The sequence below is a fragment of the Lissotriton vulgaris genome, chromosome 1_1 (genome assembly GCF_964263255.1).
Source record: "Lissotriton vulgaris chromosome 1_1, aLisVul1.2, whole genome shotgun sequence".
NCBI lineage: Eukaryota > Metazoa > Chordata > Amphibia > Caudata > Salamandridae > Lissotriton > Lissotriton vulgaris.
In genome coordinates this window covers 163,281,121-163,306,873 of record NC_141685.1, presented here as the reverse complement: position 1 = coordinate 163,306,873, position 25,753 = coordinate 163,281,121, and the positions used below count along the sequence as shown (strand labels likewise).

Sequence of the window (25,753 nt, the reverse complement as noted above, 5' to 3'; positions counted from 1 at the left end):
CTGTGCATTTACACCTGTGACCCCTGGACTCGCCCCCACTGCCCCCGCTGCCTGTGCATTTACACCGGTGACCCCTGGACTCGCCCTCACTGCCTGTGCATTTACATCCGTGACCCCTGGACTCGCCCCCACTGCTCAGGCTGCCTGTGCATTTACACCCGTGACCCCTGGACTCACCCCCACTGCCTGTGCATTTACACCTTTGACCCCTGGACTCGCCCCCACTGCCCACGCTGCCTGTGCATTTACACCCGTGACCCCTGGACTTGCCCCCACTGCCCACGCTGCCTGTGCATTTACACACGTGACCCCTGGACTCGCCCTCACTCCGCCTGTGCATTTACACCTGTGACCCCTGGACTTGCCCTCACTGCTCACGCTGCCTGTGCATTTACACCGGTGAACCCTGGACTCACCCCTACTGCCCACGCCGCCTGTGCATTTACACCCGTGACCCCTGGACTCGCACCCACTGCCCACGCTGCCTGTGCATTTACACCTGGGACCCCTGGACTCGCCCCCACTGCCCACGCTGCTGGTGCATTTATACCCGTGACCCCTGGACTCGCCCCCACTGCCTGTGCATTTACACCTGTGACCGCTGGACTCGCCCCCACTGCTCAGGCTGCCTGTGCATTTATACCTGTGACCCCTGGACTCACCCCCACTGCCCACGCTGCCTGTGCATTTACAGCCGTGACCCCTGGACTCGCCCTCACTCTGCCTGTGCATTTACACCTGTGACCCCTGGACTCGCCCCCACTGCTCAGGCTGCCTGTGCATTTACACCTGTGACCCTTGGACTCGCCCCCACTGCCCACGCTGTCTGTGCATTTACACCCATGACCCCTGGACTCGCCCCCACTGCCCACGCTGTCTGTGCATTTACACCCGTGACCCCTGGACTCGACCCCGCTGCCCACGCTGTCTGTGCATTTACACCCGTGACCCCTGGACTCACCCCAACTGCCCACGCTACCTGTGCATTTACACCAATGACCACTGGGCTCGCCCCCACTGCCCACGCTGCCTGTGCATTTACACCTGTGACCCCTGGACTTGTCCCCACTGCCCCCGCTGCATGTGCATTTACACCCGTGACCCCTGGACTCACCCCTACGCTGCCTGTGCATTTACACCTGTGACCCCTGGACTCGCCCCCACTGCCCACGCTGCCTGTGCATTTACACCAATGACCACTGGACTCGTCCCCACTGCCCACGCTGCCTGTGCATTTACACCAATGACCACTGGACTCGCCCTCACTGCCCACGCTGCCTGTGCATTTACACCCGTGACCCATGGACTTGCCCCCACTGCCCCCGCTGCCAGTGCATTTACACCCGTGACCCCTGGACTCGCCCCTAAGCTGCCTGTGCATTTACGCCCATGACCCCTGGACTCGCCCCATCTGCCCACGCTGCCTGTGCATTTACACCCGTGACCCCTGGACTCGCCCCCACTGCCCCCGCTGCCTGTGCATTTACACCTGTGACCCCTGAACTCACCCCCACTGCCCACGCTGCCTGTGCATTTACACCCATGACCCCTGAACTCACCCCCACTGCCCTCGCCGTCTGTGCATTTACACCTGTGACCCCTGGACTCGCCCCCACTGCCCACGTTGCCTGTGCATTTACACCCATGACCCCTGAACTCACCCCCACTGCCCTCGCCGCCTGTGCATTTACACCTGTGACCCCTGGACTCGCCCCGCCTGCCCACGCTGCCTGTGCATTTATACCCGTGACCCCGGGACTCGTCCCCACGCCGCCTGTGCATTTATACCCTTGACCTCTGGACTCGCCCCCACGCTGCCTGTGCATTTACACCCTTGACGTCTGGACTCTCCTCCACGCTGCATGTGCATTTACACCAGTGACCCCTGGACTCGCCCCCACTGCCCACGCTGCCTGTGCATTTACACCTGTGACCCCTGGACTCAGCCCCACTGCCCACGCTGCCTGTGCATTTACACCCATGACCCCTGGAATCGCCCCACCTGCCCACGCTGCCTGTGCATGCATACCCTTGACCTCTGGACTCTCCCCCACGCTGCCTGTGCATTTACACCCATGACCCCTGGACAAGTCTCCGCTGCCCACGCTGCCTGTGCATTTACACCCGTGACCCCTGGACTCGCCCCCACTGCCCACGCTGCCTGTGCCTACCTGCTCTTGCCAGGCTACCCCCGGGGAACTTGTGACCCCAGTTCCTACATAATGCATTTCAACAGTCACGTCTTCCTCAGATGCCGCCGCCACACTGAAAACAGCCCCACGCCTCCGTTTTAAAATCAGTCTGCAGTTCTCCCTGGTTAAGAAGGACACACCTCCCCTATCATGTGCTCATTCACCTGCTGCATTCCGGTAAGTCCTACAGCTCCCAGAATGCATCTTTTCTGGGCTGATGGCACGAGGGGATACTTGAAAAAATGAAATCCTTGTGGAAATGGTGTGTTGCAGAACAGGGCGCGCTGTCTCCTGTGTAAATTATTTCCTCCGGCCTCCTCGAGTCCCCGCATACATTCCAACCTCCGTGGCACAGCTCGGCAGGGTCATGGGCTGACTACAATGAACCCAGCCACCTCGTGAAGTCACGAGCTGCCTACTGGCAGTGTCCCTTGCTTGGCCAGTGCTTGAAGAGGTGGGCTGGAGCAATCCGATACCTCGGGAGAAGAAACAAAAACCTGCTTGCGCAAACACCAGTGAAATCTCCCGCCAGCTTTGTATATATACATATATTGGAGAATCCAGATACAATCCGGTTCAGTTCATGAATGGACACTGCACCAAGGAACATGAACTAATACTCGCCAAAAGGCAGAAAACCAGTGGCAGTTGGACAGGACTTTCCTGTAGTAACAACTGGGACATTGATATAATATAATATCAAATAAAATATAAAAAAATATATGGAGAAAGGATATGGAAAATGATGATTTCACGTGTATATACAGGCAAGCCTCCAAGATAACATCAAACAATGTATTTATGTACCTTTAATACAGTTATAAGAGAATACCATGTAAATGGAATGTCCTGAACTACCAGACCCATAATGCATCATAAAATGCTAACAGGTATTTCTGGTATAAAATGAAGAAATGAATGTAGGACAAATGTTTTACACTGTGACCAAGACCTGTCAGTCGAAACGCGTAGGTGTGGAGAGAGCAGTCGATGGCAGAAGCCGTGAAAATAAACCTTTAATGAAATAACCTATCTGGGAGAGTGTGAGCGTATTCTGTTTGGTGGCTAATTGAATTCGGGGAAGGTCCGTCCCACCACTTGCACCAGCTGTAAGAAGCGCGCCCTCCATGTCTGGCCGAAATTGGTGATTAAATATATTTAGATGTATATAGATAGCTCAATACAAAAGATGTTGTCCTATCCTCAATGAGCTTTCATTCTCCTTCTTGAGTGGGGACAGTATTAGTTGTACGTAGGGTGGGAAAACCCTCGCCTCCGTGACATTAATAGAGTTTCATTTTCTTTCATGATAGCTCGGACATATTACATTCCTTGTTAGTACCGTAGACTCTGATTATGCAAGTTTAACGCTTATTTACCACCAATGATGCCACCCCCATCACTGGTTTGAAGCAGAATTTCTTAAAAGGTGGAGTCCAAGGACCAGGCTGCCGCCCTCAAACCATACTCAAGACGGATACCCAAGGTATAGGCCTTTGATGCCATCGAACCCCTCCCCGAGTGCAACCAAAAGATGGAGACACGGATTCCATCCTTAGTCATAATCCACCAAAACCATTGTGCACTGGTTGCTGGGGGAACCGGCTTGAATGGTTTCTTGATTGCAGTGAGCAGCTGTTTTGTCTCAGGGAGTCTCATCTCCACTGTTATGGTTTCATAACCACATAAACAACTTACTACACACAATTTAGGATTGTCTGGCAATGCCAGATATTCAAATATCCTAGTGTGAGATTTGGAATTTCTGGACACTGTGAAAGTAACTCCTTCCAGTGTGTACACTCTGAAAGAAATGTTCATGGCTCTGACATCAGAGACCTGTTTACCTAATAAAAGACAGGACAAACTAGTTATTTTACTCAACAATTCCTTTCTGGAAAGAAATTGGATTGTCCTGCCAAGATTCCAAGAAGTGCAGAACCACATTCATGTCCTACAATTGTGAATATCGAGGTTTGGGAGGAATTAAAAGTCTGATTTCTCTGAGAAGTCTACATACCAGAGGATGCATCCCACGTAACCTTCCTTCCCATGAAGTGGAGATTGACCTTCTCTATCAAGAGGTGGCAGTTTCCATGGACATCCCTGTGAATGTTTTGAGTCTGGGGAACACGTCTTGGAGAATCCAAAGAAAGTTCAAGAAGAACTGGAAACCAAGCTTGCAATATCCGAACCAGTGTCCATAACAACAGGTTCACCTTCTGTCTTCTTACCTGTGCCATAAGCTTCACGATCATGTACAATAGGGGACATGCATAATTGAGTGCCTGCCTCTAGTCCTGAAAGAACACATCAATCGCCACTACTAAAGGGTCTGGTCAGCAGCTTAAAATCGAGGAACAGGTGATCCAGTCTTGATGATAATAGGCCTATGCGGCATGGTCTCCACCTGGTCATTATCAAGTGATCAAAATACAGAGGGCTGAGTTACCAGGAACTGAATTTTTTTACGTTTCAGTCTGTGATTACATGGAGTCTCAATGGGAGAGGCTCCAATGTCACCGAGGCTTTCCTCTCCAAGCAGAATTAGCAGCATTGTCTGGCCAAGTCTGCTAGGACCTTCGACCTGGTCCCGCTAGACGATTTATGTATTGGACCACTGATACGTTGTCCATCCGCCGAACACCTCCACTTCCAGATCCACACCGACCCCAAGACCACACTCAGAGGCACCCTCCTCTACCGGCCTCCAGGACCCCGGGCACATTTCAGTGACGACATCGCTGACTTTATCACCCCACACGCCCTCCCCTCCGAGGACTACATTCTATTGGGAGACCTCAATTTTCACCTGGAAAAGAGCAATGACAGCAGCACCACCACCCTTCTGGACAATCTCGCCAACCTCGGACTCAAACAACTTGTCACTACCCCCACCCACATTGCAGGTCACACACTCGACCCTATCTTCACCTCCAGCAAACATGTCTCATTCAGTCACACCACAGCTCTTCATTGGACGGACCACAGCTGCGTTCACTTTATCTACAATAAGACCACAATCCACAACCATCCTCAACCCACCCTGCGAAGAAACTGGAACAAAATGACCATCGACCAGATCTCCTCATCGCTTCTTCTAAACCCCCCCGCCCACTCCTCAAACCCCGACCAAGCAGCCATTAACCTCACCCAATGGCTATCCAACAGCGCCGACATCCTAGCACCGTTGAAAAAACGTCAAATCAAACTAGGCAACAAAAACGCCTCCTGGTTCAACGATGATCTTAAGAAATCGAAGAAACTCTGTCGCTCCCTCGAGAAGGCTTGGAAAAATGACCCAAACAACAGCACCAGGGATGCCTTCAAAAACGCCACCCGCATACACCACCAACTAATCCGGTCTGCCAAGAAAGCCGCATTCAAAGACCGACTAGATAACAACGCCCACAACAGCAAGGAATTATTCAATATCGTCAAAGAATTTACCAACCCATCAGCCAACTCCAACGACATCACCCCCTCCCAAGCCCTCTGCGACTCCCTAGCTTCCTTCTTTCACAACAAAATCGCAGACATCCACAACAGCTTCAACAACCGACCCGGAGACCAACCAACCCAACCTTCTGCAGGACCTTCACCCCCCTTGAACATCCTTAACGACTGGAACCCAATCCCAACTGAGGACACTATCCGCCTGATGAACTCCATCCACTCAGGATCCCCAACTGACCCATGCCCTCACCACATCTTCAACAAAGCAGACTCCATCATAGCACCACACCTCCGAGATGTCATCAACTGCTCCCTCAACTCCACCACCTTCCCGGAAAGCTGGAAACACGCAGAACTCAGCGCCCTTCTGAAAAAACCCATAGCGGACCCCACCGAACTCAAAAACTACCGCCCCATCTCGCTCCTTCCCTTCCCGGCCAAAGTTATCGAGAAAGCTGTCAACAACCAGCTCGCCGCCTTCCTCGAAACCAACAAATCCCTCGACTCCTCACAGTCCGGCTTCCGAGCCAAACACAGCACTGAGACCGCACTTATCGCAGCAACAGACGACATTAGATCTCTACTGGACAGTGGAGACACAGTCGCCCTCATCCTCCTCGACCTCTCCGCTGCCTTCGACACAGTCTGTCATAGCACCCTTCTACAGCGCCTCAGAAACGTCGGAATCCAAGGAAAAGCACTGGAATGGATCACCTCGTTCCTCACCGGAAGAACCCAGAGAGTCCGCCTCCCACCATTCAAGTCAGAGGCCTCTGACGTCATCTGCGGCGTACCCCAAGGGTCCTCACTCAGTCCCACCCTCTTCAACGTATACATGAGCCCCCTCGCGGCCATCGCACGCCAACACAACCTCAACATCATCTCCTACGCTGACGACACTCAACTGATCCTCTCACTCACCAAAGACCCTAACACCGCCAAAACCAACTTACATGAAGGAATGAAAGAAGTAGCCGAGTGGATGAAGCACAGCCGTCTGAAACTGAACTCAGACAAAAGAGAAGTCCTCATCCTAGGCACCTCCCCCTCCGCCTGGGATGACTCTTGGTGGCCGGAGGCCCTTGGAAAAGCACCCATCCCGACAGACCACGCACGGAACCTGGGCGTCATCCTGGACTCCTCACTCTCGATGACCAGACAAGTCAATGCCGTTTCATCATCTTGCTTCAACATTCTTCGCATGCTCAAAAAAACATTTCGCTGGATCCCCACCGAAACTAGAAAAACGGTCACCCACGCACTGGTCACGAGCCGCCTGGACTACGAAAACACCCTATACGCCGGTACCACTACAAAACTCCAGAAAAAGCTCCAACGCATCCAGAACGCCTCAGCCAGGCTCATACTAGACATCCCGCGTAAAGAACACATCTCTGGTCACCTGAAAAACCTCCACTGGCTCCCCGTAAATAAGAGGATTACTTTCCGCCTCCTAACCCACGCACACAAAGCACTCTACGAAATCGGACCCGAATGCCTCAACACACGACTGTCCTTCTACACCCCCTCCCGCCAGCTACGATCAGCCAACCAGGCCCTTGCCACTGTACCCCGCATCAACAAAACCACCATGGGAGGTAGATCCTTCTCCTACCTGGCAGCTAAAACCTGGAATTCACTTCCCACTTACCTTCGCCTTACTCAGAACCACCTAGCATTCAGAAAGCAACTTAAAACTTGGATATTCGACATGTAATTCCCCACCCTTCCTCAAGCGCCTTGAGACCCTATGGGTATGTAGCGCGCTATATAAATCTTTTTGACTTGACTTGACTTGAGTACAAGGTTTCCAAAGAGACCTTCTCAGGACTCCAGTACAGTGCAGGTCCCTGATGGTGATTTCACAGATGAAACAAGCCCTGAAAACCAAGAGGTTAAGGCTGTCCTGGACAAATGGGCTGTTTGAACAACAAGACTACATCTGCCAGGTTTCCGAAGCAAGTTCTTTCTGATACAGAAAGTAGACACGGGTGACTGACTGGGCATCAACCTGAGAGAAGACAGAGTGTGGGTTGCATACCATCATCTCAAGAGATTAGCATATCTATACCCTCATAATTTTCTCCAAGCTAGAGCCTAATAAAAATGTTTTGGGCAGCACTGAGCCCCTGACTGAGTGTGCCCAAATGTACTCACGTCTCCCCCGTCTTCTGCCATGAAATGCCCAACCCATCCGACCAGATCAGCTGATCTGACAGGACAAAACGGCTTTTGGCAATCAACAAATGGCCTTCAGCATCTGGCTTGAGTCCCACTGAGCAAAGCTCATCCGCTTTGCAACATTGTACAACATTGTACAACATTTAGAGTCATTAGGAAAACCTAAATATGAATCATTGAGAAGAGGTGATATTCTGTCCAGAAATGTGGACAGACATCCCTTCAGGTGAACAAACCTCTGAGATCTAAAGCTCTTATCACCAAAGATCTGCTGTATGACACCCAGCATAGAAGCACCGCAAGTCTGAACCACAATCAAGAGCCCCTCTGCCTCTGAGTGCATGGAGGCAAGAATAATGACCCCTGGACTCACCTTGAAGCCCCCACTGCCCTCTGGTGTCCCCTCCCCTCCCCCGTGGACTCACCTCAAAGCCCCCACTGGCCTCTGGTGTCCCCTCCCCTTCCCCCCTGGACTCACCTCGAAGCCCCCACTGCCCTCTGGTGTCCCCTCCCCCTCCCTCCTGGATTCACCTCGAAGCCCCCCTGTCCTCTGGTGTCCCCTCCCCTCCCCCCTGGACTCACCTCGAAGCCCCCACTGCCCTCTGGTGTCCCCTCCTCCCGGACTCACCTCGAAGCCCCCACAGCCCTCTGGTGTCCCCTCCCCCCTGGACTCACCTCGAAGCCCCCAGGGCCCTCTGGTGTCCCCTCCCCTCCCCCCTGGACTCACCTCGAAGCCCCCACTGCCCTCTGGTGTCCCCTCCCCCTCGCCCCTGGACTCACCTCGAAGCTCCCACTGCCCTCTGGTGTCCCCTCCCCCAGGACTCACCTCGAAGCCCCAATGCCCTCTGGTGTCCCCTCCCCCCATGACTCATCTCGAAGCCCCAACTGCCCTCTGGTTTCCCCTCCCCCCTGAACTCACCTCGAAGCCCCCACTGCCCTCTGGTGTCCCCTCCCCTCACCCCTGGACTCACCTCGAAGCCCCCACTGCCCTCTGGTGTCCCCTCCCCCTCCCTCCTGGATTCACCTCGAAGCCCCCCTGTCCTCTGGTGTCCCCTCCCCTCCCCCCTGGACTCACCTCGAAGCCCCCACTGCCCTCTGGTGTCCCCTCCTCCTGGACTCACCTCGAAGCCCCCACTGCCCTCTGGTGTCCCCTCCCCCCTGGACTCACCTCGAAGCCCCCACTGCCCTCTAGTGTACCCTCCCCTCCCCCTGGACTCACCTCGAAGCCCCCACTGCCCTCGGGTGTCCCCTCCTCCCTGGACTCACCTCAAAGCCCCCATTGCCCTCTGGTGTCCCCTCCCCCCTGGACTCACCTCGAAGCCCCCACTTTTTTTATTTATTTATTTTATTTATGCAATTTTATATAGCGCGGACTTTACCCGAAGGTGTCAGAGCGCTTCACAATAGGAACAGAAAAATACAAACTGAGAACATTACACGAGCAACAGATTGCAGAGGCATACATTACGTTACATACGGTAAAGTGATAATTGTGAGCAACCAAGAATACATGAGGTAGTAAAAATTGTGAGAAACCAAAAATACATGAGGTAGACAAAGTAATTGTGACACTTGTGAGCAAACAAAATACATGAGGTAGTAAAAATGTGGGCTACCAGAAATACATGAGGTAGTAAAAAGTGCACAGGAGGAAAAAGTGACAAGTGTGCAGGCTACAAGAGAAAATAGAGTATAATTTGTGGTATAATACTGCAATATATGTTACACACTCAGGCACAAGAACAAACGATTACGTAGGCAAAAGTGGCACTTGTGCAAGTATCAAAGGTAAAAAACATGTGAGAGGAAGCAAACCGTGTGTTACAGGGGCAAAGTGGTGAGTGCAAGTTGCAAGAGGGTACCAAACACAAGTACATGGATAATACTGCAATAAAAGGCAAACACTCTAACCGCAAGAACACACTGGGAAGGCACATCCATGGACATGAGAAGTAGAAATTATCAGTAGTGGGAGATCTTCCTTCAGACAAAAGAGAGTTACTTTTGGAGGTGTCTCTGGAGGAGGAGAACTTTGAGGTCCCTTTTGAAGGCCTGGGAGGAGGCGGTGGTCCGGAGCTGAGGCGGAAGGGAGTTCCAGATTCTCACTGCGTTGCCTGAAAAGGATTGGGCCATCGTTCTTTCCTTCTTGAAAGTGGGAGGTTCAAGCAGTAGATTCTCCGCATTGCGTGAAGGTCTAGAACCTCCAGAGAGTTTCAGTTTATTCGCCAGGTAGAGAGGAGAAGAGGAGTGCAGGGCTTTGTGGGTGATACAAGCGGTCTTGTAGATAGCTCTAGCCTCAAAGGGAAGCCAGCGGAGGGTAGATAACATCGGTGTGATGTGATCGCTTCTTTTGGCCCCATAAATGAAACGAGTTGCTGAGTGGAAAACAGACTTAAGTGGGGACAAGTGGGATTTGGGGAGGCCAGTAAGAAGAGAATTGCAGTAGTCGAGTCTGGAGAGGACCAGTGCTTGCACCAGGGTTATAAGGTCCCGCTCCGCGAAGAAGCGATGGATTCCCCAAAGAAGGCGCAGTTGGTATCGAGCTGATTTCGCAATGGAATTGATGTGGGGAATTAGATTAAGTTTTTTGTCTAGTATGACACCAAGGGATTTGGCGCTGTCGACAATGATGGGTTTATTGTTTAGTAGATTCATCTGATCCATCCATGATTGAACCGGGGGAGGAGAGAGTGAGGAGGAGAAGAGGAGGAATTCAGTTTTGGAGGGATTCAGAATCAGTTGATGAGTTGACATCCAGTTTTGAATGGAGTCGAGAGTGGAGCTTAGGATGGAAAGATCGTGAGTAGAGGCAATCTTGAGGTAGAGTTGAGTGTCGTCAGCATAAAGATGATAGTGAATCCCGGATTTACTTAGGAGATTTCCCAGTGGTTCTAAATAGAGATTGAACAGTGTGGGAGCAAGTATCGAGCCTTGGGGAACACCTTGACCCACCGCCACAGGAGACGAAAGACTGTTCGCTATTTTGATCATTTGAGATCTGTCAGAGAGGAAGGATGCAAACCATTTAAGCACAGTGCCCTCCATGCCCATTCTCTGTTGAAGAATATTGAGGAGGGTATTGTGATTGACAGTGTCAAAGGCTGCTGAAAGGTCAAGGAGAATTAGCAGACAGGACCCCCCTGAATCGAGTATCCTCAACGCGCCATCAACCACTTGCAGTAGGGCTGTTTCAGTGCTGCAGTTTTGGATGAAGCCGGACTGACAGTGGTCTAGAAGGTCATTGCCCTCTGGTGTCCCCTCCCCTCCCCCTGGACTCACCTCGAAGCCCCCACTGCCCTCTGGTTTCCCCTCATCCTCCCCCTGGACTCACCTCGAAGCCCCCACTGCCCCCTGGACTCACCTCCCCTCTACTCTTCCTCTGCTCTCCTCTGCAACGCTGTAACAGATCCACTTCCGGGTGACCGGAGGCAGCGGCAGCTCCGAGCGGAGGTTGTTTAAAGCATCTCTGTTTTCTGAGACAAATGGCTGCTTCCGGGTCAGCACAGGCAGAGTCTCCCCTTTACTGGACGCTAATTGCTCCTTAGGCCGGAGAGTTGAACAGTGTCCGGGTCACCGGGGGCAGAGACAGCACCAGCAGTGGAGGCGGAATGAAGCCTCCTGTCAGGATAACATAAACCCCGCCCCCGCACTCTCACCGGTGTCTGCTTCCGGGTCAGCGGGGGCAGAGTCAGCATCAGCAGCCCCCTCTCTTCCAGTGAGCCCTGGCTGCAGGCACCTTCACTTACAGCTGACAGCCGAGGTAAGTGAGCCTCTCACAACCATCTGCAACCTAAGGAGTGTGAATGACCTCACACCCAGTATCACGCATCAGACGTGACACTAACGCATTTCAGTGTGGTACTCCGCATTACCGCACTGAAATGCATTGACACGCATACCCATGTGGCTCAGCTGAGCTGTAACTGTCACTGAAAGTGCTCCCTAAAACTATGAAATGCTGCAGAGCGGCGCCGCCCGTGGTGTGCGCGCTGCTCCTGCAGCCAGCTCGGGGCTCCCAGCAGCTGGCAATCAACAAATGGCCTTCAGCATCTGGCTTGAGTCCCACTGAGCAAAGCTCATCCGCTTTGCAACATTGTACAACATTTAGAGTCATTAGGAAAACCTAAATATGAATCATTGAGAAGAGGTGATATTCTGTCCAGAAATGTGGACAGACCTCTCTTCAGGCGAACAAACCTCTGAGATCTAAAGCTCTTATCACCAAAGATCTGCTGCATGACACCCAGCATAGAAGCACCGCCAGTCTGAACCACAATCAAGAGCCCCTCTGCCTCTGAGTGCATGGAGGCAAGAATAATGACCCCTGGATTCACCTCGAAGCCCCCACTTCCCTCTGGTGTCCCCTCCCCCTTGGACTCACCTCGAAGCCCCCACTGCCCTCTGGTGTCCCCTCCCCTCCTCCCTAGACTCACCTCGAAGCCTCCACTGCCCTCTGGTGTCCCCTCCCCCCTGGACTCACCTCGAAGCCCCCACTGCCCTCTGGTGTCCCCTCCTTCATGGACTCACCTCGAAGCCCCCACTGCCCTCTGGTGTCCCCTCCCCTCCTCCCTAGACTCACCTCGAAGCCTCCACTGCCCTCTGGTGTCCCCTCCCCCCTGGACTCACCTCGAAGCCCCCACTGCCCTCTGGTGTCCCCTCCTTCATGGACTCACCTCGAAGCCCCCACTGCCCTCTGGTGTCCCCTCCACTCACCCCTGGACTCACCTCGAAGCCCCCACTGCCCTCTGGTGTCCCCTCCACTCACCCCTGGACTCACCTCGAAGCCCCCACTGCCCTCTGGTGTCCCCTCCCCCCTGGACTCACCTCGAAGCCCCCACTGCCCTCTGGTGTCCCCTCCCCCTCCCTCCTGGACTCACCTCGAAGCCCCCCTGTCCTCTGGTGTCCCCTCCCCTCCCCCCTGGACTCACCTCGAAGCCCTCTCTGCCCTCTGGTGTCCTTCCCCCTGGACTCACCTCAAAGCGTGTCCCCTCCCCCTGGACTCACCTCGAGGCCCCCACTGCCCTCGGGTGTCCCTCCACCCTGGACTCACCTCGAAGCCCCCACTGCCCTCTGATGTCCCTCCCCCCTGGACTCACCTCGAAGCCCCCACTGCCCTCTTGTGCCTCCTCCCCCCTTTACTCACCTCGAAGCCCCCACTGCCCTCTGGTGTCCCCTCCCCCCTTTACTCACCTCGAAGCCCCCACTGCCCTCTGGTGTCCCCTCCCTCCTGGACTCACCTCGAAGCCCCCACTGCCCTCTGGTGCCCCCTCCCCCCTGGACTCACCTCGAAGCCCCCACTGCCCTCTGGTGTCCCCTCCCCCCTGGACTCACCTCGAAGCCCCCACTGCCCTCTGGTGTCCCCTCCCACTGGACTCATCTCGAAGCCCCCACTGCCCTCTGGTGTACCCTCCCCCCTGGACTCACCTCGAAGCCCCCACTGCCCTCTGGTGTCCCCTCCCCTCCCTTCTGGACTCACCTCGAAGCCCCCACTGCCCTCTGGTGTCCCCTCCCCTCTGGACTCACCTCAAAGCCCCCACTGCCCTCTGGTGTCCTCTCCCTCCTCCCTCCCCGCTGGACTCACCTTGAAGCCCCCACTGCCCTCTAGTGTCCTCTCCCCTCCCCCCTGGACTCACCTCGAGTCGCCCACTGCCCTCTGGTGTCCCCTCCCCTCCCCCCTGGACTCACCTCGAAGCCCCCACTGCCCTCTGGTGTCCCCTCCCCTCCCCTCCCCTCCCCCCTGGACTCACCTCGAAGCCCCCACTGCCCTCTGGTGTCCCCTCCCCCCTGGACTCACCTCGAAGCCCCCACTGCCCGCTGGTGTCCCCTCCCCCCTGGACTCACCTCGAAGCCCCCACTGCCCTCTGGTGTCCCCTCCCCCCTGGACTCACCTCGAAGCCCCCACTGCCCGCTGGTGTCCCCTCCCCCCTGGACTCACCTCGAAGCCCCCACTGCCCTCTGGTGTCCCCTCCCCCCTGGACTCACCTCGAGGCCCCCACTGCCCTCTGGTGTCCCCTCCCCTCCCCTCCCCTCCCCCCTGGACTCACCTCGAAGCCCCCACTGCCCTCTGGTGTCCCCTCCCCTCCCCCCTGGACTCACCTTAAAGCCCCCACTGCCCTCTGGTGTTCCCTCCCCCCTGGACTCACCTCCCCTCTAAACTGCCTCTGCTCTCTTCTGTAACTCCCGAACAGATCCACTTCCGGGTGACCGGAGGCAGCGGCAGCTCCGAGCGGAGGTTGTTTAAAGCATCTCTGTTTTCTGAGACAAATGGCTGCTTCCGGGTCAGCACCGGCAGAGTCTCCCCTTTACTGGACGCTAATTGCTCCTTAGGCCGGAGAGTTGAACAGTGTCCGGGTCACCGGGGGCAGAGACAGCACCAGCAGTGGAGGCGGAATGAAGCCTCCTGTCAGGATAACATAAGCCCCGCTCCGCACTCTCACCAGTGTCTGCTTCCGGGTCAGCGGGGGCAGAGTCAGCATCAGCAGCCCCCTCTCTTCCAGTGAGCCCTGGCTGCAGGCACCTTATTAAAATGATGAGTGATCAGGATCTTATATAAAAGATAAATATTTAATGAATAGCTTAAGAAAGGCACAGCACGACTGAAGCATAGAAAATCTAGAGGCAAACAGTCAAACATAGAATCTGGAACACCAGATGTAAGATGCTGGCACGCATCACAGAATCCAGAGCACAGTATAATAGAAACAAAAGAAAGAAAAGCATATACAGAATATAACACATTTCACCCCTTAACAGAAGAAGCTTAATCCAAAAATCTACTAGGTACATTCCTAGGTCTAACACTAGCCTTAACTCTAGAGGCAACAGAAAGATGTTCAGATTGAGTCTGATGCAGAGGACGCCCAGCAAAACCCATAACGGAACTCTCCTGGTCACAAACAGAATCAGAAAAACAAGAATCAGAACCAGTCACACTCCTGCAATCATTGCCACACCTAGCCACTCTGCAAACATTCCATACTCTACCATCCTGAGTAGCTACACTGTTTTTAAAAACTCTAACCACCTTGACAGGAGGAAAGAATTTTGAAAAACCCTTGACTAAAAACCCAGGCTTCTTGATACGCACCCACTCTCCTACCACAAAATTAGGAATTTTAGCTTTCATATTGGAGTCAAAAGATGTCTTCATTTTTTCCGGACTAATCTCAACACGTTTTGCAACAGACTGAAGATCAACCCTAGAGTCATTCCCGTTAATTTTCTTGATCCACCAGGGACAAATATGGGAAGAAGGGTCCCTACCTTTAAGGAGCTTAAAGGACTCACACCAGTAACGGAATGAGGCGTAATACGGTAAGTCCACAGTCTCTTTCTCACTACATCCAACCAATCATCACCAGAAGTATGTACACCAGCAATACAATCTTTAAGAACACAATTAAATTGCTCAACTTGACCATTTTCTCTAGGCTCATACAAAGAAGTAGTGTAATGCTTAATGTTGCAACCCTTGAGAAAGTCTTCCACTTCAACAGAAACCAGTTGTGTGCCATTGTCAGACACAAAAGTCTCCGGGAAACCCTCTCTAGCAAAAACCTCTTTTAAGAAACCAATAACAACCAAAGAGGAGACACCACTCACAAACTTCACTTCAGGCCACTTTGAGTGATAATCTATTAGAACAAGAGCATAGCGAGCACAAAAAGGAAGATGTTTGAAAGGCCCAGAAATATCAAAAGCAACCTTTTGCCAAGCAAAGTCAGGCCAACTAACTGGCTTCAAAGGAGCAGAAGACAAATGTAGCATCTTGTCACTGCTAATACATTCAGGGCAGTCCCTAACCAACCTGTCCACCATTTTATCCACCCCAGGCCACCAATAAATTTCCCTGACAAAACGTTTCATAGTGGACATACCAATGTGTCCCTGATGTGAAAGAGACAAAATCTTTTTTTTGCAAAACATAAGGAGGAATCAGTTTGCCCGCTTTAAATAACAGACCAGAAAAAGCTTCAATTTCTGAGGAAACTTGAGAATATGGAGCCAAATCTGCAGAAACAGACCTACTACCTGGCCAACCATTACTAACAAAATTCAAAATTTGCTGACAAATAACATCCTTGCTCAACTCATCTAACCACTGCTCTTCACTTAAACCTAAAAATTCCTGAGAAAGACAATCACTAACCGAGGCAATGACATCTACATCCTCTTCAACACAAGCCACATTCTCATCATTACAAGGCAGTCTAGACAAAAAATCAGCCGTAACATTGCTTTTACCAGGCACATAAATAATTTCAAAATCATACTCCTGTAGACATGAAGTCAAACGTGCAATTCTGGCAGTCGAGTTCCACCCACCACCAGGAGACAAGATTCCAACCAAAGGTTTATGATCTGTACGTAAAGTGAAGCGGCTACCCCACACAAAGTTCCTAAAAAGTTCCACTGCCCAAGTGCAAGCAAGCAGCTCTTTCTCAATGACAGAGTATCTTCTCTCTGTAGAAGATAGAGTCCTAGAGGCAAACGCCACACACCATTCCTCTTTTCCTGCACTCTGGCTCAAAACAGCTCCAATACCATACAAGCTGGCATCCACCGTAATAATGCATTTTTTATTTATACAAAAGGACTTCAACGTGGGAGCACTAACAATGTCACTCTTAATCTGTTTAAAAGCTAACTCCTGTCTCTCAGTCCAAGCAAATTTCACTGAGCTTCTAGTAAGCTCCCTAAGAGGCTCCATCTTGTTTGCAAAATTATAGATGAACTTACTATAATATTCGCAAAGGCCCGCAAAAGAAAGAAGCTTCTCTTTACTGCCAGGAGCAGGAGCTTTCATGATAGCATCAACAAGATTCTTTTTCGGAACCACCCCATCACCAGAAAGCGAATGACCAAGATAATCCACACTCTTGCAGAAGAACTTGCATTTGCTAGCTTTAATGGTCAACCCAAACTTTTCTAATTTACCACACACCTCCTTGAGATGGTTATGATGATCTGAAACATTCTTCGAAAACACTAAGATATCGTCCTGAAAGCATTTGACAAAAACAGCAAGATCCTTAAAGATGTGGTACATGGCTCTTTGGAATACGGACGCTGCCGAAGCCAAACCAAATGGCATCCTTTTGAACTGAAAAAGACCATGAGGTGTAATAAAAGCTGTAAATTGTCTAGAATCCTCAGTGAGCTGTATCTGGTGATATGCAGACCTAAGGTCCAGGGTGGAAAAAACACAGCCCCCATCCAACATGCACAACATTTCATTTATATTAGGAAGTGGGTGACAATCCGTAACCAAACACTTATTGAGAGCTCTCAAATCCACACATAGCCTAATAGATTTATCAGGTTTAATTGCTAAAACTATGGGGGAAACCCACTCAGATGATTCAACCTCCTCAATTATATTCTCCTTTACCATTGAATCTAATAAAATCCTCAGCTCATCTCTAATACTGATTGGAACACCTCTGAGTTTTTGCTTTACAGGTACAGTGTTAGGCTTGACCTTAAGCTTGTGTTTAAAATCATTCAATTTACCTATTTCATCAGAAAAAACTTTAGGAAAATCCATAGCAATTTGAGCAGACATAACAGATGTATCAGCCTCCCCATCAGTTAGTGCAAGAACAGAAACAGGATCCTTCAACCTTGGATTCAAGGTTACACCTAACTTTGCCTGGTCTCGCCAGCCCAAGACATTCACACCCTTACAAGCAATGTACATCTTGATCAAAGCAGAATTATTCTTAATAGAGATGAGGACTTCCTTAAACCCAATGAAATTAATGGGAGATTCAAAAAAGGGACAGCACGACTGAAGCATAGAAAATCTAGAGGCAAACAGTCATACATAGAATCTGGAACACCAGATGTAAGATGCTGGCACGCATCACAGAATCCAGAGCCCAGTATAATAGAATCAAAAGAAAGAAAAGCATATACAGAATATAACGCACCTTCACTTACAGCCGACAGCCGAGGTAAGTGAGCCTCTCACAACCATCTGCAACCTAAGGAGTGTGAATGACCTCACACCCAGTCCTGCCAAGTATCACGCATCAGACGTGACACTAACGCATTTCAGTGTGGTACTCCGCATTACCGCACTGAAATGCATTGTCACGCATACCCATGTGGCTCAGCTGAGCTGTAACTGTCACTGAAAGTGCTCCCTAAAACCGTGAAATGCTGCAGAGCGGCGCGGTCCGTGGTGTGCGCGCTGCTCATGCAGCCAGCTCGGGGCTCCCAGCAGTGTTAAGACTGCTGCCAGGGTCACTCTCATACTCTCATTCAACTGTAAAAAAAAAATGTAAATTACGTGCTTATATAGCGCACGACTACCCGGAGGCATCTCGGCGCTTGCTTAGGGAACCCGTCCTGGTATTCCCCTGCGAGATAACCCAACAGGGCATCCGCAGGGTGAAAGCCAGGCATCCCGCCGCGAGGGGCCGTCGTGGAGATTAAGCAAGCTATTGCCCAGAGCTGCAGAGTGTGAACTCATGAAGTAGTGTGGCTCACTGGTTAGAGGCGGCAGACCTGAGAGCAGAGGACAGCCCGGGACCAGGGTTCGAATCCCGGCGCGGCAGGTTTCTGAACCAGGGTCAGCGGACTCGATAATTCTCTCGCCTCGGTGCCCACTCTGATCAGCGATCACACTCGGCAACTCTGGGCATTAGCTTGCCTCATCTTCACTAACGGCCCCACCAGACCGCCGGGGATGCCTGGTCTCACCCTGGAGATACCCATTAAGGGACCATCTCTCAGGGAAGCCAGGAAGGGTTTCGCATCGGTCGAAGCGCCTTGGGACCCTCCGGGTAAGTAGTGCGCTATATAAATGCATATACATTTACATTACATACATACATACAAGTAGGCACCAAAGCGAGAATTATCAAGTCCATGGACATATTGACTCAAGACCCTGCCGAGTCGGGAATTGAACCCTGGTCCCAGGCTGACCCTCTGCTTCAGGGTATGCCTCCTCTAACCAGTGAGCCACACTTCTCCATTGTGCTACAATGTAGCACAATGTATTGCGATTCCCGGCGGGGCACGGCTTCCATTGCCTGTCAAACTGACGTCATCGAGGTAGTGTGTCCAATGACTGGCTATCATTGGACGGCTCCTCCGCTCGGGACTCACAGGAGTCCGGACCGTCTGGATTATTTATCACCGGAGGCAGGGCTGGGCGGCAAAACCGAATTGCCATGGCTCTAGGTGTTTTACGGCCTGAGCCTGCTGCAACCAGCCTCGCAGAGTAGAGTCGCTGCCTGCAAGTATGGAGTTCCACCCACCACAGCTTCGAGGCCGGACTGAATTTCATCTGCGGCCCAAGTAGGTACTATGTCTGTGTGTGGTAATTGCAAATACCGACACCGGTTGACTCTAGGCTCTGTGGTCACCACTTTAATTCCCAAAGCAGATTTTATTTCTGCGCCAGCCCTCATATTAGACGAAGGTAAATTAACTCACCCGACCCCCACAGGTACCCAGCAGAACGGAAGCCTCTCCGAGATGCAAACGGCCATTGCAGCCCCTGCCTCGTGACCAGGGCCCAGCCTCTAGTGCTTCCCTCGTAAGTCACTGCCTGTCTGTTTATGTAAAGGCCGAAGTCGGCCTCAGGGAAGTCCGAGGCCTGTTGGCCCTGAGAGCCCATTGATGCCTGTACATTTTTACGGTTTAGTCCTTTCGAGCAGATAATTGGGGTTTAAATTGAGCACAAAAATAGTGACATATTTGGTCTCAATATGATTTGTGGGTGATGTTGACACATTCACATGATATACTATACGCTGCACATGGTTTTATTTTTATCACTGAACATGTTTAAGAATCATTTATGGTTGCTGATGGGTTGTTTTTAATTTAAAGTTACCACTGACGAAGGGCTTGTTGCCCGAAATGCTTTGGGAGAATATTTGTATTGCTAACCGAGATGAAATGTGATCTACCCTGCTGTTGTAAAAAGCCTGGATGGGCAATCCTTAAGCATTAAAAGTTTGGAATCATTTTGCCTCTGTGTGAACTTTGTATCATGGAAAACTACTGGAATTAAAGTGGATAATAAAAAGGATTACAGGAATAAATATTGGACTGTTTTTTGCAACTGTTGCCTACATGGCTGTATGGCTTGAAACTGGAGCAACGAGGCACCAGGCACTTTTTGAATTTCATATTTGTGCTAGTGGGACAGAGCATGCGTCAAGCCTGCATGCAAAAAATGCCAAAAATCTCATCATCACACAGAAAAGAGTTGAACATATGGAAGGGAAGGTGTGCAGTCTACCTCTCGTTCTGATATTTTCCTACTTTAGCCATTTGGTGCCTGCTGCCTGTCTCTATTCACGTATCTGGGGTGGGTGACAAATGGGGTTTGTGTATTCCCCTTAGACAGCCACACACAATAGGAGCTTAGGTGTGACTTGATGGCCATCCTGGGAGATGGGAGGGTGGAGCTGCACAAAGCCTCACTTAAACCTGAATAGGCTGGGTTCTGACACCATACAAAGGGCTGCATAATCCTCTGTAGTGAGTCTGGAGCTAGGGAAGGAATGGCAGGACCTCTGTGCGCTCAAAAGGCTTGCTCGGAAGTCCCTCCCACTGCAAAGGCCCAACTGGGTATAAGTACTAGACCTCTGACACCACCTACTCAGTAAGAAGAAACCCTGCCGTGCAGCTGAAGGGCTGCCACACTGCTGGAGTGATACTTTGATGGATTCCTTTCTCGCTGTGCTGTCCTGCTGCTTATTATTTCCCTGCCTGGGTGAGAAGGACTAAGCCTGCATCACTTGAACTCAGAGTGACTCCAAGGTCTAGCTGGGTGGCCTGCTGAAATGAAGTTTCTTGGACAAAAAAGACTTCCAGCCACCGTGCTCCTGCACCTGGCATCTGCCATCTCAGAGCCTACCCAGCCAAGTGCTGCCACCCCAGTCGAGGACCCTTAGGAAGTGGGCATAAGGTGTTTGTTCCAGCGGCCAAACGCATCCTCTATGCGGGAGCAGAACCAACGCATTGTCGCTGTTGCATGGAAGAGAACCGGCGCATGACCACTACTGCGTGAGTTAGAACCAATGCAGCAGACTGGCGGTGTTGCATCTTGGGACTAGTGAGTCATCGCTTTCGAAACCGCCACTGTGCACCGCTTTTCCTGATGCCAGATCCTTGCATCCCTCGTTGACCGCAGCCTAGACGAGGCTACAGGACCGCATCACAGCTTCATCCCTCATCGGAACAAACGCATCCTGACACTGCCCTTCTTATTGTAAGCCCTCTTCTCATCAACACCACAACAGGACCTAGCACCGCAACATCAATGCAACACGTAACTTACACATCGCTTCAACTGCAAAACGTATCTGTCTTTCAGATGCAATGCTCCGCAACCAGGATTTAAAGGTACTTTGGTTCACAGGCCTAACTAGGTCCTTGTAGCTGGCCTGCGCACAATCGTGGTCGGCCTGAACTTTTGAGTTTGTTCCAGTCCGGCACAACCAGATATTCTAGGTTGGCATTTCTTACTTTTCAGCACTATTTTAAAGTTTATTCTTTACAAATAAATAACTACATTTCTACTTATTGGATCTTTGTCGAATTGGTCTTGTTTTATTTATTAAATTCAGTTTTATCTTTATTAACTGATGTGGCATCTTTTTGTGTGGTGTTTCAAGTGGTTTACTGTATGAATTGTTGCACAAATACTTAACACATTGCCTTTAACTTAAGACTGACTGCTCTATGGCAAGCTAACAGAGGGTGGGCAAAGGTTAATTTAGTGTTTGCCTGACATTTACCCTAACCAGGATTGTGGATGCTGTTTGACTAAGGTTTACACCCAGTCAACCAAGAACCCCATTTCTAACAGGATGGCAACAAGTTTATTTAGACAGTCAGAGGGGAAGAGAATGTACTGGTCACTTACATTGAAGCTGACATCTTTCACCTATGTGAGGAGCTTGGACTAGAGAGGGTGACTCCTTAGATTCCAGGCAACAAACCTGCAGCGAGCAGCCGAATGCCAAACATTCAAACCTGGAATGCCTTTTCAGAACACTATTGTAGGAACTGGGGTCACCAGTTCCACGGGGGGTAGCTTGGCGCGAGCAGGCAGGCACCTGAAAGCTTAGGTGTAAAGTGACCATACAGCACACACATCCACTGAGGGCGGAAACGCATGCAATGACTGACACCACACCAGTAAGTTTGAGTAAAAATCATGTAGCTTTTATCTAGATCAAGGTTCAGGGTGATCAATAATCAAGGCATCAATATCTCATCAAGTATTTCATCAAGGGAGTGAAGGGAGCAGTTCAATTATCAATGTAGCATATCGCAATAACCATTTCATTAAAGGAATAGCATTTCATCACTTAGCAATACACATTTCATCGAGTCAGGAATCAGCATGTCATTAAACAAGAGCAAAACATTTCATGAGGCTGGAGTAAAACAACTCAGTAATCTGAAGTAAACCCTTCAGTAATCACTTTGCACAGAAATAAACACTTCCTCATGCCAGGGTAAACATCTCCTTAATCAAGAAGAAACATTTCATTGTGAATAACCATTTTAGCAGGAAATCATAACCATTTCATTACTCAGCACTAAATATTTAATTAGGCACTAATACGCAAGGCATTAGGCCAGGGTGGTGATTTCAGTAGGCAAGGATAAACCATACATCCAGCTAAAATGAGCATTTCAGGGATCCATGGTACCCCATGCATAAAGCAACAGTGTTGGGCATTCAGCTTTACCCCAGGCAGGGGTTAACTCAACTAATAGGGCAGTCCCTGAATCCTCTTCGAGGGTTCCTCAGTCAACACAGGGCTCCTGCTCAGTTCCAGAAACCTTGCATGCAGGCACCACAGGGGCCAACAGGGCCCAACAATAGTCTCCAGCGGGGAGGGGCGATCTTGGGGCCTCCCCGGGGGTTTACCTTTCTTCTTCGGCCCCCTCAGGGCCCTTGCGGAGGTTTCAGCATGCCGGCAGAGGGAGGGGGGCTCACGCTGACTCTGGAGCCCCCGCGCCGGTATTTCCAGCCGGGGCGGTGTGCAGGCCGCTCAGGGGAGGACCGCACACTCTAGCTCTCTTCTCGTGGGTCTTGCCGGCTGGGAGGAGGGCCCGGCTTCTCTCAGGGCCCTCCCGTGAGTGGTGAGCTGGTCGGGGGTAGGCCCTCGCTGAGGCGCTCCCGCAGGCGCCATAGGCAGGGCGGCCTGCGGGGGCGCGGCAGCAGTGCCCAATCACAGTGCGACGGGGGCGGAGTCTCTTCCGACGCCCCCGTCACGTGAGTCGGGCAGGGGCTTCAAGCTTCGTCGGGCCTAGTGCAGCCCAGTGTCAAGAGTCTGCGGCCCTCTCCTGGCTCCCGGGGGCCGCCGAGCGGGTGATGAGGTCGGCGCTTCAGGGCCGGCTGTGGCTGTGTCCGGCATCTGCTGCCCTGGTGAGGCGGCAAGGGCCGTAACGGTGAGTGGGGCCGCTAGCGCTTCTCAGGCATAGCGCGGGGAGTTGCAGGGCTCCGAGGCCCACCACAGCGCGGTGCAGGCAGCTGGCTGGTGATCATACCGCCACAAGAGGCACAGTGCTCGCGCTTCAGTGGCAACGGGATGCAGGGAGCCAGCGCTTCCCCAGGGCACAGAGGGGAGTGCTGGGGGGGTGCACCATTCGGTTGAGCAGGACAATCAGTCCAGATGGCCAGGCAGTTCAGGAGGCTAGCGCTAGGAAGGATGAGCGCTTAGCAGTACAGGCCGTTTAGCCAGGGGGAGTTAGGCACGACAGCGCAGGGGTCCAGGTGAAGTCAGAGGGGTATAGGAGTAGCACAGCCCGGTACCTGGTTGATCCCCAGTAGTCCTGGGCCAGGCTGTAGTCCTTCTTGGCGCTTGTTGGTTCCTGCGCCCTTAGGAGACAGTTTCTTGAGGGGGGGTTGAGTTGAAGGCTGATGACAGGATACTCTCAGCAGGTCACTGCAGGTGGTCCCTGGGTTCACCTCCCGCCGGGCCCGATCAGTGGGCTAATTCAGTGTTCCTCACACAGCTTGGAAGGCAGCACCTCAGCCCTGTCACTCCCAGTGGTATAGGTTCTTGACTAGGCCCTACCGCCTAAGTCTCCTGCGTAGGTTCCCCCAGGTCAGTGGTGCCCCAACTGACTAAAAAGTTTCCCTCCTTCCTTTATATATCAATCAACAATGCTTTATTTTGATATAAAATATCATAGAAGCATTTTTACAATTTAAACCACATTTCATAATAAATACCTTAAAAGAAAAAATTTCATCTAAAAATCATTTTTACAATGATGTGTTAAAAAATGTATTAAACTATAACATCTTTGATGAGGTTTAGAATAGTTCATTATACAAATTCATCATTTAGCCTTCAGTCTTATCAACCAAGCCCAGCTTAAAAATGTTGCCACCCCGCAGGCCAAGGTTGTACTGGCATCAGCATGGAGTATTCTAAGAGCAACAGAATGGTTCCTAGTCTCAAGCTGTAGGCATACAGGTTTAAAGCCACTACAGTCTATGTTTGGTGTAAGCTGGGCATACAAAAAAAAGGTGAGGAATATTTTCAGTAACACCTACACAATTTGGGCACTCCGAGGGCGTTTGGTGCGGGCTTCCATTTACTTGTACGATCACGAAGAGGAAGGGTACCCATTCTAAACTGGATAAAGAGAGCCCTGTCTCTCGGCTTCTGGATGAAATCTAGATAAGGCTCTAGACGAGGCACTTGCTTGTGCTGATGAAATGCGTCAGTCAGCCTGCCCAGATTAGGGTCCCTATGTTCCTGTTTATCAACCCATGCCCAAAAGGCTCTCTTGGTTTCTGCCTTGGTCATCGCAACCCCAGACTCCCATGTAGTTTTGAGGCCAGAATCCAGAAGGAGCTTTTTTACATTTACTAGCCAGCCAATCTTGTGGGATCCTTGAAGGTTCATTGCCTCTCTTAGGCCGTCGGTATATCTGGCTAGCTCTGGGGTGCGCCATAGCCGAGCCCAGTATAAAAGAGGTCACAACATAATTAGGTCCTTGATTGAACGATGCCCCAAATCACTCAGAAGTGGCTTAGTTGGAGTGCCCCTAGGGAGCGAAACAAGCTCCCTAAAAAACGTGTTTTCTGCAGTGACTAGCACGTCTACACAACCAAAACCCCAGAGTTCGGCTCCATATAAGGCACAGCCTACAGCCTTTGCAGCATAAATTTCCAAGGCAGGGGCAATGGGCCTAGTGTTTGAGGCCCGATGTTCCCACCCTAACACCCCCACTACCCGCTTATGATTTAAAGCCATTTTATCAATCTGTGGCTGCCATTTGAACTTGTCGGAGATTCTAATTCCCAAGTAGTCAAACTCTTTGACACGTTCTAGAGGCACCCCATCAAGAACCAGCATGGATTTAGTCGATCTGCTAGGATTAAAATAAAGAAGCTTCGTTTTGGAAGTGTTAATGACTAAGCCCCTCGTTTTACAAAACAGGCAGAAACGATCCAGCAGCTTCTGTAATCCTGCAGGAGTTTTTGATACTAGCAATGTATCGTCCGCAAAGAGTAAGGCGGGGACTTTGTCACCCGCCAAAACTGGAGCGTCAGCGTTAATTTCAAGCAAAAAGGAAACTACCCCATTCACGAAAAGCGTGAATAGGGTAGGCGCCAATACGCATCCCTGACGGACACGTCTATTTACAGGGATTTTATCTGTTTTTTGTTCCTGCGTACCCCATCTAATGCGGGCATAATTTCCATCATGCAAGCGTGCCAGGAGGTTCAAGATAGGTAGGGGAAACCCCATCTCCTGCAAGACCAGCCATGGCCGGTCTCGGTGGACCAAGTCAAAGGCGGTCTTTAGATCGATAAATGCTAAATAAAGACCGCCCTTGGCTATGGTAACCACCTTCCAGTGTAAAAGTGCCATCCTAAATACCTGGTCTATAGTGCTTGTACAAGCCCTGAAGCCTGACTA

At 51.3% G+C, this 25,753-nt stretch overlaps 1 pseudogene; it reads right to left on the bottom strand.

Annotated features, from left to right (window-relative positions):
• LOC147737982 (uncharacterized) overlaps window positions 1-25,753 on the bottom strand; it is a 69,252-nt pseudogene that overhangs the window by 8,628 nt on the left and 34,871 nt on the right.